At 39.9% G+C, this 14,197-nt stretch overlaps 1 long non-coding RNA gene and 1 pseudogene across 1 annotated transcript in view; both read right to left on the bottom strand.

The window, feature by feature from the left end:
- The window catches only part of LOC118531471 (uncharacterized), a 99,313-nt gene that overhangs the window by 65,547 nt on the left and 19,569 nt on the right, over positions 1-14,197 (bottom strand). The gene's annotated exons all lie outside the window — the stretch shown is intronic.
- On the bottom strand, positions 2,364-3,582 carry LOC118531474 (eukaryotic translation initiation factor 3 subunit E pseudogene; annotated as a pseudogene).

The raw sequence follows: 14,197 nt of genomic DNA, 5'->3' as shown, positions 1-14,197 counted from the left end.
CCTCATTTCTGCTGGGTATTTCATTGTCAGTTAGTGTGTAGTTTTCTCTCATTCTTGACTGTAAGGCTGCCCACCATTGGTCCCCAGTCTCAGCATTTTCATGCTGCTTATACGTATGTGAGAATAAAGAGGCTTGTGTGAGTGTCCAAGGTGTATAGAAATCTGTCTGTGGGGCAATGGGTAGAAGAGGGGACTATGGACCAAAAAAAATCAGTTAATATTCTAAAGATTTATTTCTTTATTTGAGAGACAGAGATAGTGTGGGGATATGGGGGGAGGGGCAGAGGGAGTAGGTGAGAAAGAATCTCAAGCAGACTCCCCCTTGAGCACAGAGCCCATCACAGGGCTCCATCTCATGACTCTGAGATCATGACCTGAGCCTAAACTAAGAGTCAGACGCTTAACTGACTGAACCACCCAGGTGCTCCAGTTAATATTTTAATATCAAAAATATATAATTCCACCACAAAAAGAAAGGTCCTTGAGGATAGGAACTGTATCCTGACCATATCCTGGCACACTATCCAGCAAATCAAATTTACCTCATTACATTTTTTGCTGCTGCCATTCAATGATAAAGAATGGCCAATGGGCCATAGAAACAGAGGGAGAAAAGATCCCAATCTTTTTTGAAACAGTAACTTAAATAAGGAAAAGCACTGGTATGAGCTGAATTCTGTGTCCCCACCCGCCCCCCATGTCTAGTCCTGGTGGAATAACCAATACTACTTGTTTTCTTCCTGCCATAAACAACTAGACAACCTCACGAAATATATGATACAATTACTTCAGACATTGGACAGCAGGACTATAATCCCTGAGAGAAAGGGAAAAAAGCAAGGTGAAAGAACTCCCAGGGAGCTATAAACTGAAAGTTTCTCAGCATCCACAGCTCTCTGGGAGACAATTGAGTGCCACCTAGTCAATGTGGAGAAACCTTGTTTTCTATGGCTACTGTAACAAATTGTTATAAATGTAGTGATTTAAAACACCTAAGTTTATTATCTTACAATTCTGTAAGTCAGAAATCTGATACAGATCTCACTGGCTAAAATCAAAGTGTTGGCATGGTGCATTCCTTTCTAGTAGACCTAGGGAAGAATTCACATCTTTGTGTCTTTCACCTTGGTGAGGCCCCCCACTTTCCTTGATTCACGGCCCCCTTTTTCCATCTCCAAAGTCAACAACACTGAGCTGAATCCTCACCCTCTATCTCTCTGGTTCTCTCTTCTGCTTCCCTCTTTAGTTTTTAAAAACTGTTGGATAAGCCAGTATAATCTTCCTATTTCAAAGTCAGCTGATCAGTAAATTTAATTCCAGCTGCTACTTCAATTCCCCTTTGGCATGTATCCTAACATATTTCCAGGTTCCAGGGATTAAGATGTAGGCATTTCAGGAGGCCTTTATTCAGCCTACTACAACCACTGAGGCATTTACTAGAGACCTCAGAAATTGTGCCATAGTTGTGGAGATAAACTAGCTCTAAGGTAATGGATACTCTACATCCAACCTAACAAAGCTTTAAAATAAGCTCAAAAGAATTAAGCTAATCCACAAGTACTTTAATACTTGCCAAAACAAATTTCAAAACTCTTTAAAGAAAGACAACACAATCCAGACACAAAACAGTGTGATGTTCATAATCGCAACCAAAAGTTACTAGACATTCAAAGAAGCAGGAAGACAGGAGTCACAACCAAAAGAAAAATTAATCAATAGGAACAGACCCAGAAATGACAGCAATAATAGAATTATCAAACAAGGACTTTAAAATAGTTCTTATAAATATGTTCAAGAGGAAATGACATAAGGAAAGAAATGCAAACTATTATAAAGAAATGAATAAAATTTCAATGGAACCAAAGGAAATAAAAAAAGTCAATGGGTAGGCGTAACAAGAGATTGGAAACTGCAGAAGAAAAGATCAGTGAACTTGAAGAAATAACAAAAGAAATATATGGAGAAAAAAAAGTCTGAAAAAAATGAAAGAACTTGAGTGACCTACGGGACAAGATCAAGTAGTCGAATATATATGAAAGGGGAGCCCTAGAAAAGGGAGAACAGAAAATCTATTAGAAGAAATAATGGCCAAACTGACCCCAAACTTAATAACTAAAAACATAGGTCCGAGACACTCAATGAAGACCAAGCAGAAAAAATACAAATAAAAGCACATCACAATACATATAATCAAAATTGCTGAAAACCAGTGATGAAAAAGTTTTTTTTTTAAATGAAACACAGCCAATTTTATTCAAATTCCCCAAAATTTATACTCAAACTGTTAATTGTTCCTAAAATGTAGGTCACCCTTTATATAATGGTTTTATTATTTCATCTTTATTTTATAGTTTTTTCATCTTGTCTTTATACAGTTCTTCAGTAGAAGCCAGAGTCCTGAGTTGCCCAGTTAGGAGCTAATTTGGAATCAATCTTGGCATCCAGCCTTGCATTTCTAATCAAATTTACAATCCACCTTTCAGCTTCTTCTGGAGTCATGTTCAGTTTGTCTGCCAACATATTAATGCTGATACACTGGTGGATGCGACAAAAAGTCTCAAATATGAGGAGACGAGCATTTTCAATGAAATCCTCAAGACAAGCCACCAAGAAGAAGTCATTCACAAGTACTGATTCACATTCCCTCAGCTTTTTCTGAGCCCCATCAAAGTCAAAGTTAACATATAAGCATTCAACAAATTCTGTAATTGGGTCTTTATATGTGTAAGACTCCTGTTGAATAACTTTAACAAGATCTTTTAGCACCTGTCGGCGTTTCCGAACATCTTTGTTTGTTATGACGGCTGTAGTCAAATAGCGCAGAATATGTGGACACATTGTCTGAATTGCATTAAGATACTGTGGCTGGTACAGGAAGAGATCAATTATGTTATCACGCCCTTTGGGGTGGTTGAAGAAAATGAACAGAGACCAATGGATGAGCCATGTTCGCTGCTGAAGAGACTGAAGTGGAGAACTCACAGAATTAGTATCTATGGTCTCTTTTAACCTTGTAAGGTCTTCCATAGCTGCATCCCAATTCTGCATTAAGATTTCAGAGGCCAATTTTCCCCAGAGTGAACTCAAAGCATTTCTATCTGTTGCTGGAACCAACACTCTAAAGAAGTAAAGATATTCTGCGGCTCCAGAGTAATTCCCACATTCATATTGAAATTTCACATACCTTTAGAGTGTATCTAAATATTCCTGCCTAAAACCATGCTTGTCCGCCAGGTAGTCAAACAGCATCCGACCATCTCTGATTGACTGCATCTGCCTCGTAGTTTCTGGATCTTCAAACATCTTCACAATTGGTTCTGTTTCTGCCTGAAGCTGTTTCAGTTGTGCAACAACTGTGGTTCTTTTTTCTCTCAAAGCATGCGGAATATCATCAGAATAAAGGTTTTTGTATACATCCATAGTAAAGTCTACCATGTTGGTATCACTAAGGAGATCCAATTTCCTTTGTAATAATTCTTTTTCATTATATATCTCTTTTATGGAGAGAAACTCAAGCAACAGAAAGACTAGATGCTGATCCAAAAAGTGCACGATGCAAGTAGTCAAGTCGTACTCCACCATCTTGCCAAGTAAAAAGGGCTGAAAAAGTTCTTAGAAGAAGCCAGAGAAAAAAAGACACTTTATAAACAGGGGACATAGACAAGGATATTCAGACTTCTTGTCAGGGACAATGCAAGTCAGAAGAAAAGGAGAATGCATTGTCACAGTGCTGGAAGGGAAAAAAAGCATCAAAGTAGGATTCTATATCTAGAAAAAATATCCTTCAAAAATGAAAGCAAAATCAGACTTTTCATCTAGGAGACCTATACCATAAGAAATGTTTAAGTAAGCTTTTCAGGTGGAGGCAAATGATACCAGTTGGAAACCTGGATCTACGTAGAAGGGAAGAACATTGACATGGTGAATGTGTGTGTAAAGATAAAATATATGTTTCCCTAACTTAAAATCTTCTTTTAAAGAGAATGGAATGTTTAAGGCAAAAATAATAACAATGTATTATGGGGTTTATTATGCATGTAGAAGTAAGATGTATGGCACAAAGTGCATTAAGGACCCAAAGGGAGAAATGGAAGCATACTATTATAAGGTTCTTAGGTTATACATTATAAGATATATCATGATTTGAAAGTAGACTGTGATGTTAAAGATGCATATTGTGAACTCTATACCCCACTCCACCAAAAAAACAAAGCAGTAGGTATTGATAATAAGCTAATACAGAGAAAATAGAATGTAAAAATACTAAATCCAAAAGAAAGCCATGAAAGAGGGGGAAAATAGCAGATAACCCAGTAAAAAAAAAAATAGTTAAGATAGTAGACTTAAATCCAACCATATCAGTAACTACATTAAATAAAAACACTTTAATTAAAAGGCAGAGATTGTCAGACAGGATAAGAAAGCAAGACCCCAATTAAACATTGCCTCAAAGAGATCTAATTTAAATATAAAAAAGGTTAAAATAAAGGAATGGAAAAAGATATACTATACAATATTAATAATAGGAAATCTGAAGTGGCTCTATTAATATCAGACAAGGGGAACTTCAGGATAAAGAATATAACCAAAGAAAAAGAGGGACACTTCACAATGATGCAAGATCAATTCATTAAGACATCACAGTTGTGTATTCAACTAAATGTGTATTCACAAAGCTTCAAAATACACAGAGCAAACACTGAAAGAACTGAGAAAGATTTCAAAATCTACAGTTATGTGTGATTTTGAAACTAAACATGGTGGGGTGTTTTTTGTTTGTTTGTTTGTTTTTTGTCAACAAATGGTGATAGGAAACCTGGATAGCCACATGCAAAAGAATGGAGTTGGACCTGACACCACATACAAAAATTAACTCGAAATGGATCAAAGACCTAAATATGAGTTAAAGTTATAGAACTTTAAAGGACAGAGAAAAAACTTCATGACACTGGATTTGCATTGGTTTTATGGATATGACACCTAGAGCACAGGTAACCAAAGAAAATTAGATAAAGTGGTCTACATCAAAATGTAAAACTTCTGTGCATGAAAGGATACTATCAACAGAGCAAAAAGGCAACCTACAAAATGGGAGAAAATACTTGTAAATTATACATCTGATCAGGGACTGATAACCAGAATATATAAAAGAAGTCTTACAACTCAACAGTAAAAAAACAAACAACTCGATTAAAAATGAGCCAAGAACTTAGACAAACATTCCTCCAAAGAACATATACAAATGGTCAATAATCCATGAAAAGATGCTCAACATCACTAATTATCAGGGAAACCCAAGTCAAAACCACAACGAGATACCACTTCACACCCATTAGCATGGCCATTTAAACAACAACAACAACAAAAAGAGAAAATAACAGATATTGGTGAAGATGTGGAGAAATTGAAACCACCACGCATTGCCAGAGGGAACATAAAATGGTATAGCTGCTGTGGAAAACATATGATGATTCCTCCAGTAATTAAACACAGAATTACCCTGTGATCCAGCAATTCCACTGGAGAATGGAAAGCAGGGACTTGCACAGATATTTGTACACCGTGTTCATAGAGTGTTATTCACGAAAGCCAAAAGGTGGAAGCAACCTCAGCATCCATCGCTAGATAGGAGTAAACAAAATGTGGTAAATGTGATACATACAGCAGAATAGTATCGAATCTTTTAAAAAGAGGGAAATTCTGACATATGCTCCAATGTGAACAAGGCTTGAAGATATCATGGTGAGCGACATAAGCCCGTGTGGAAGGAACACACCCTCTGATTCCACTAATGGGAGGACTAATCACGTTCATGGAATTAGGAAGTAGAATGGTGGTTTTCAGGGACCAGGAAGTAGAATGGTGATTTTCAGGGACCAGGAAGTAGAATGATGGTTTTCAGGGACAGGGAGGAAGGGCAGGGGGGATGGGGAGTTAAGTTAGTGTTTCATGGGTACGGAGTTTCAGTTTGGGAAGATGAAAAAGTTCTAGAGAGGGATGGTGGTGCTGATTGCACGACACTATGACTCTACTAATGCCCATTGAAGCGTAGGCTCTCAAATGTTTAAGATGGGAAATTTTATACTCTGGGTGTGTGTGTGTGTGTGTGTGTGTATGTGTGTGTGTGTTACTACAATAAACAAAGAAGAGAAGGGAGGAGGAGAAGGAGAGAGTTAAAGCATTTGAACAGAAAGCCTCCATATGTTTTTGACTGAGATGATTAAATTTCTTTTTTTTTTTTTTTTTCTGTTTTTCCACATCAGAAGGAAATTCTTATATTGCAGTCTGGCCCAGTTCCCCAGCTCTGCTCTAGGAGAACTCCCCTGTGCTAGAAAGCTCTGGCCAAGTGGGCCTGTGGGTCCGTATGCTGGCATGGGAACACGGTTTTTTCTGACTTCCCAGTTTAATTTAGGGGACGGCACTTCACAAAGTGCTTAAACAGGAAGGAGAAATTACCGACACTGTTATTTTCTTTTACAACAGCTTCAAGATTCAAGCTAAAGCTCCCATTATCCTTTTCCCTCCATTCCTCTAAAAATACTCATTTCCCTATTGGATTCAATGGAGAAGGGAACTTGGGCTGGTTCTGCAGGTGCAGATGGAGACCTGGGTTCCTGGTCCTCATGGGCTCTTGCAGTGGTAAGTCACCCTGTCCTCAGGGGTCTCTTGTTCAGCCATGGGTGCTCCTAGTGGATTCAAGTGTTAGGTAAATCCCAGACTTGAATAGGGACTTCCTTTCTGAATGATTGGATAAAGGGCTATTTCACCCAATAATTAGTAGACCCTGTGGATATTTAATTCAACTTGGTAACAGTTCAAAGCTGATGCCAAAAGGGTGCCTTTAATAGAGCAACAGAACACAGGCATTGAAATAATAATTTTTTAAAACAGGAATAACATGGGGCACCTGGGTGGCTCAGTCGGTTAAGTGTCTGACTTCAGCTCAGGTCATGATCTCAGATTCCTGGGATCAAGCCCCCTGTGGGGCTCCCTGCTCAACAGGGAGTCTGCTTCGCCCTCGCCTTCTGCCTCTCAACCCCCCCCCCCACACACACGTGCTCTCTCTCTCTCTCTCAAATAAATAAATAAAATCTTTTTTAAAAATAGGAATAACATCTAAATAAAATATGAAAAAATTTAAAAATGGGAGTAATCTTAATAACAACAATATTGGCTAACATTTGGGGTACTTTTCATATACTGATTTACTCAATCCTCACAATAAGGCAAGTTTTATGACTGTCCCATTTCACAGATGAGGAAACTCAGCCACAGAGCAGCAAGGTAACTTTCCCCATCCCTAAATTTGAATTCCTATCTCCTGACACCTGCTTTCACCATGGGATGTCTCACTGAAAGGCAGACTAGTTTGAGGCTTGCTCTGTGTTGCTGTATTTACTATTCAAGTCATTTTGCTAGCAAGCCATGGGAAACCAACTCAAATTTACTGAAGTAAGTATGGGCCTTTGTCGGTGGTATAACCAAGACCATAGGGTATAGGCAGCTTCAGGCACAGCTGTATCCAAGTGACCAAATGGCAGTTATCGATCTGTCTGTCTCTCTCTCACACACACACACATACTTTTTCCACCTCTAGAGTCTGTTTACCCCTCTGCTGACAAAGTTAAAATGACTAGCATCAAGCCTACATCCAAAAGTTTAAATTCTAGTAGAAAGACAGAGCTTGTTTTCCCCCTCAGGAGTCCCAGCATGAATCCTGGGATTGCGTCTTAGAGGCCTATCTTGAGTCACCTAATATCCCTAAACCAATCACTGTGGTCAAGTGGAAGGAAAACTTGCATTGGCCTGACCTGATCCAATTGCCCATCTTCATGTCTGGGGTTAGGGAGGGGCTTGGCTCCACCTTAAACTGTGTGAACCAAGAGTGAGAAAGGCCAATTGAGATGCTATTATCCAAAGAAAGAGGGTGTGCACGGAGGGCAGACAAAAGTAACAGTCACTATTGCTGCCAGGAGGGCAGCCAACGATAGACCCAGACTACTATCGGATTTCAAGCTGGAGTGTAGGGAATCCCCATTTCATTGGATTGGATGTCCAGTAGCCTGTTTTTTCCCTACACAGCTTGCTGACCAAAGTTCTTTCAAAGATTCTAACAGCTTTGAATTCATGACTCATGGATCACTTAAGAAACTGAGTCACTGCCATATTTCTACTTCCATTTTGACATTCATTCAACAGATATTGATGGAGCCCTAGCTGTATGGAAGGATCTTGAGAGACAAAAGTGGATAGTGTCAGGGCCCTCCCTTTCATTCCAGCCAGGGCTGATGTCCATGGCCATTTGCCGTGGGTTTGCTTGACTTTGTAAATCACAAGAAGCTTTTGCATTGAACGTTGGATTTTCCTATGACACCATGGATAGAATTTCAAGTAGTAGCAGGTAGTCAATACATGTTTGCTGATTGATTATATGACAGTGAAGATCCACCCTTCTGTATTTATTATTTTTTTCTCTATTGTTTATCTGCTCCTAGACCGATGGATCACGAGTGTTGGAAACCTTCAGCTATTTTTCCAAGAACAGTGATGTAATGCTATTCTTTACAGGTGGTGGACATGGAAATTATTTGCTGTGGGAACCCCACGTTTATTAATCATTTGTGTGGTGGTAAATGTTTGGGACTGGGAAGTCTCACAACTGCCTTTCTTCCCTTTCTGTGTTTTTGCTAACTTTGATCTGGAATTTTAATCTTATTGGGTTATTTCTGGTGAGGTGTTCAAAGACCTTCAAGTATCTCTGCGTTTTTGAGCATTAGCTTCTTTCTGGTGTGTTTTTTCCTAATTTTTCCAAATATAGGACAAAGACCATGAAAGCAGAAAAAAAAAACCATTTTCTGTTCTTGAATTTGATTGCATATTCACAGCTTCCACTTAGTACCTCTCTAGTTATTAGGTTCATTTCAATGTCATTTTCAAGGTGCCTGCCAAAATTATAATCATTTCAATCTAAGTTAATATACATTTAGGGAACAAGTCGGTTCATTTGACTTAAACACTGGACCTCAATATCTGTGTTGACACATGGCTCAAAGCTCCTAGTACAGTTATTGTAGAGCTAGGCTACTGCATATTATTTAATATATTTATTAATTCATTCATCAAATATTTACTGAACACCTACCATACGTGAAGGTGGTCAAAGGCACAGACTTCCAGGTATAAAAGAAACAAGTCCTGGGGATATAATATACAGCATGATGACTATAATTAATAATATGTACTGTCTATTTGAAAGTTTCTAAGAGAGTAGGTCTTAAAGGTTCTCACCACAAGAAAAAAAAATTGTAATGATGTGTGGTACAGATGTTAACTAGACTTCTCGTGGTGCTCATTTCACAATACACATACATATCAAATCATTATGTTGTACACCTGAAACTAGTATAACATTATATGCCAATTATATCTCAATTTTAAAATAGATATAAGTAAATAAATAGGTTCATACTTCATATGCTAGGAAGAGATGTAAAGCAGGCTTTGGGGGAGAGTCAGGGGAGGGCTTTAGATTGGGGGATGTATTAGTCAGCTTGGGCCGCCATAACAAAATATCACAGCCTGGGGGCCATCAACCACAGAAATGTACTTTCTCACAGCTCTGGAGGCTAGAAGTCCAAGATCAAGGTATAGGCAGGTTTGGTTTCTCCTGAAGCCTCTCTTTAGCTGACAGGTGGCCATTTTCTTGCTGTGCATGTGCATGTGTGGTATCTGTCTCTATGCCCATCTCTTATTCTTATAAAGACACCAATCACACTGGATGAGTGCTACCCCTACAAACCCATGTTAACTCAAGCACATCTTTAAAGGCCTTGTCACCAGATGAAGTCACATTCTGAGATATTGAAGATTAGGGCTTCCACATATGCATTTGGGGAGGATACCACTCAGCCCATAGCAGAGGGGTTCTGGAAAACCTCTCCGAGAAGAGGAGACATCTGAACAGAGACCTGAAGAAGGAAGAAGGTCATGGCTGTAGGGTGAGTCATCCAGGAGTGGAGCGTCTCTGGCAAGGGGAGCAAATGAGTGCACAGGTTCAAGGCTGGACTATCAAGGGGGGATGGTAGCTGGAGCCCAGTGGGGGAGGCCGGCTCATGAGGAACCTTGGAGGCAGGGTGAGGACTTAATGCTTTTTCTTCTGAATGTCATTGGAAGTCACAGGAGTGTTTTCAGCAAGTCAGAGACATAATCTCACATATGTTTTTAAAGGATTATTTTAAAATTTACAACAGATTTTCTGCAGGCTCCCAAGAATTCAGTGGGAAAGATCATACTGATCATGAAGCCCAGAAGAATTTCTTAGAATAGTTAAGATGCAGACCCCAGAGGTTACTCTCCACTGATTTTTTAGCAATGTCTTCCCTCAAGGGTTAAGGTATCAGCTAAGAATTATTTGGAATACTGGACTGCTGCCAAGGCTTCTCCTGCCACATTCACTGACGCTGAGTTTATAATAAGGGAAATATCCGGCTCCATGTGTATATACCCTTTTCTTGAAGGAAAACTTGGGTTACGATGATCTGGTCTGCATTAATTTATAAGGAGTGATGTTAAATTGACATCACTTGGAACAACTCGAGTCAGGGCAAGCTCTGAGGTGTCTTTTCCCTCCTTGACAGATGCCATCTCTAGACGTACATGAAGAAACAAGAGAGTGAAAACGGTTATTTTGGAAATTCTGAGCAACTTCTTGCCAAAAAATAAGGGATCTCCCCAAAGCAGTTCCCACACATCACACCTAGACCCTATTCTGAATTAACCAGACAGGGCATGCTAAAGCCCCACATACAGGAAGCCTGCGTGACACTAGATTATATATAGACGACAAACCATCAAGGTATTTCTTAAGGTACTTTAAATGGCCATATCCATTTTTATAGCGCATTTATGTTGTACTCTGATGCAAGCACAACGCTCAATAGAAAACATATTCATTGAATACATTAGGAGTCATTTTCATGGGAACTTGTAAACACCAACCATCAATTTTCCCTCTTATGCCTCCATTAAACTTTGTTACTGAGGGCTGCCTTCCAGGATCTGTAAAAAGTTTCCTCATATAAAAGACTATAAAAATATTAGACACACACATGCACATACACACAGAAACTTCCTACTGAAATCTCCTGATTAGAGTTAGTAAAATTTTAGCTGAGATAAGTGACATGTCAAAAATAACACTCGGTCACTTTTTCAGTCTCTCTTCTTCTTTTTTAAGATTTATTTATTTATTTTGAGAGAGAGAGTGAGAGGCAGGGGCAGAGGGACAGAGAATCCTAAGCAGACTCCACGCTAAGCCTGATGCAGGGCTCCATCTCACGACCCTGAGATCACAACCTGATCTGAAACCAAGAGTCGGATGCTTAACCAACGATGCCACCCGGGCGCACCGTCTTTCTTCTTTTTGAAACACAGTATTTGTTTTATGAAGGGGGATATGGTAAGTAGAAACAAATTTAACCTGTTTATGCCCTGAAAATCATTTAGAGGTCATTGGAAACAACTTTAATATGAATATGAAAGCTTCCCGAGAAAATGGACTAACCTGTTTTGGCCAAACAATTAGAATTACATATGTGTGAATAAAGTCCTTAGTAAAACAAATCATCTGTTATGGAGTTTGGATGTCTGTATCTAAAGTGTGTATGAACATTCCCCTAAAGACTGTCTTTGGACACCCGAAGAAACCCAAGGCACGACACAAACCAGAGGACATTTTCCACAGTCTTGGTAACCGAAGGATACAAGGCAGAGCAGAAGCTAGCTTGCCTCAATCGGGTTCTCAGTCAAGTATTTGGAGGCTATTCTCCACGGCTGAATTAAAAGACCAGGGCAGCAATAAAATAATCTTGTTTCATTGGCTTTAATAAGCAGAGGTAGAGATAGTTAGAGATTATTTATGATAACTCCGTCAGCAGCGGAATGTGCTCCGTGCATTCCGAAAACAGGAAGCCTCGCTTTGAGTCTTACTATTAAGTCCTTGCTGTGCAGGGGTGGCAAGTGTTATTAAGTTGTTAGATTAGCAAGGTTCTACTGCATTTTCGCTTTAAGCCGGCGTGCTTTCACAGCTGAGCTGTAATGCTCTGAAAATGCCTACATAACAAGAGCCAGACATGGAGCTGAATCCCAAATGGTAAACGGCCAACAGCATTTATACACTATTACCTTGCTTGAAGCCATAAAAAGTCAGCACGTCTGAAAAGACACTATGCCTAAATCCAAAAACATAGAGGAAGCCAACGCAGAAAATAGGTGGCTCTTTCCGTAATAACATATCTTTACAGGGCGGGAAGGCAGTTCCGTTTTCTAGAGAATACCAGCGTGAACTCCAATCCCTTCTTAAGAAGGCAAGTAGAAAGAATGAACCTAAATTATCCTATTGATGACTAAACGTTACATTTAGCTCCCAGGAGTCCATGGAACAGAATTTCAAGGAATTGCATTTAGCCTGCTGGCCAAGTGGGACTTGTCGAATACTTGAGTAAACACAAGGTTTCCTAATAAACTGCCTTTCTGAGAAATCTGAAGTACTAAGTCCCTAAGTTCACGCAAACCTGAATTTCTCCGGCAGGAAAAGGAATCAAATCGTAGAACGACAGAGCTAGAAAGAAAACCTAAATGCACCTGACGGCAGATAGCTAACGGAGTTTGAGAAATCACATTTCAGAAAAGTACATTTCAGTTGCCAGTTGAGGCGCTCGTTGGCCAAGGTGCCTGGATCCATGAATCGGTTGAATCTTGTACAAAGCCAGTTTGCCTTGGCTTGACTCAAAATAGTCTGTGACTTTCGTTTCTCGTGTGATTGATGTGGTTGAGAGGTATGCTCCTGGCCCTATGCTGGGGAACAAAGAACAAGACCTGGCCTTGGGCTTGGGAGGTTGGACATGAACACACACACCTGCAGCAAAGCTGAGAAACGGTGGTGGGATTTTAGGGGTGGATTTAAATAAAGTTAGGAAGAGTTCAGTGACTTGCGCCCTAGGACAGAAAGGTAATTTGTTTCTTTGCTTCAGTGCTTGAGGTAACTTCTCAGAAGAGTTTAGGGCAGGGCCAGCGATGCAGAAGCATTTCTGAGTCACAATATCAAGAATGTAGGATCCAAAAAGATGCGTGGAATCTATCGGTGACTACCTTGGCAGCATCCAATGTTATTTAGGGGGAAGCTACTACTGTTTCCTAGGAGGATGAATGATGACATTTCACTGGCTAGCTTTGCAAACTTTGGGATGTTAAAATAAAATGAAACCTTTGCACATGACCCAAAGCCGCAGTCATTGTTTTAATAATACAGACCAGCTCTGAGAATCCTTTTTGGTGCTGATGATTCCACTATTCACAAACCAACATTTTAGTACATTGATGTTCTTAAATGTATTACATAGAATTTTTTTTAAACGAGGAAAGTCTGAAAAAATAAGATAAATGTTATCTTCTAAAGGGAATACATAAAAATAAGTTTCTGACTGTATCTGTTATCCCATTACCAAGGAATGACTGGGTAGATTTTCACTGTATCAGACGACATGTGTGGAATGATCTGACTTGAAATATGGGCTCCCCTGACTTGCACAAAATTTACTTGGAGTTAGGTCCTGGAGGGCTACCTCAAAGAGAATGTCAACCATCACCCAAAAAAAGTGGAAATTCCTAGATTGTGTGGGTAGGGGTGGGGGGGGGGAGGTGACTGCCAGTGACCAATGAAGAGATGCACCATATGTATTATTTTAGCTCAGGTCCTCCCAGAAATGGACTTGGAAATGAATATTCATGGGAAAAGATTTTCTAAGGAACTATTCCCCAAGGCAAATCAGTGGGGGTGGGGGAGTTGGGGGAGGACAGATAAGCAGGATAGAGAACCAGAAGAAGCCAAGCCAGGAGCCATTTCAGGCCAAGTCCCAGCCTTGACCTGCCCCTGGGAGAGCTGTGGAATAGAAGTTATGCCTCAGTCTCTGTCCCAACTCTGGACAAAGAACAGGGCTTTCATATTGGGCACCAGCCAGTCATCGACCAAGGGCCCCCCCAAGGAGCATATCAGTTTCCAGGTACTTCTGATTTGAGTCTTCCAAAGAGTCACTGGTGCTGGCTGTTGGAAGCAACCATACAAGCCTAGAGCAGACCATCTAAGAATGGAAAAAGGATTTTGAGGGGATCAGGTAGAGCCTCAACAGTGTTCACCCCG

Source organism: Halichoerus grypus, chromosome 8, assembly GCF_964656455.1.
Source record: "Halichoerus grypus chromosome 8, mHalGry1.hap1.1, whole genome shotgun sequence".
NCBI lineage: Eukaryota > Metazoa > Chordata > Mammalia > Carnivora > Phocidae > Halichoerus > Halichoerus grypus.
This window is presented reverse-complemented; position numbering and strand designations above follow the sequence as displayed.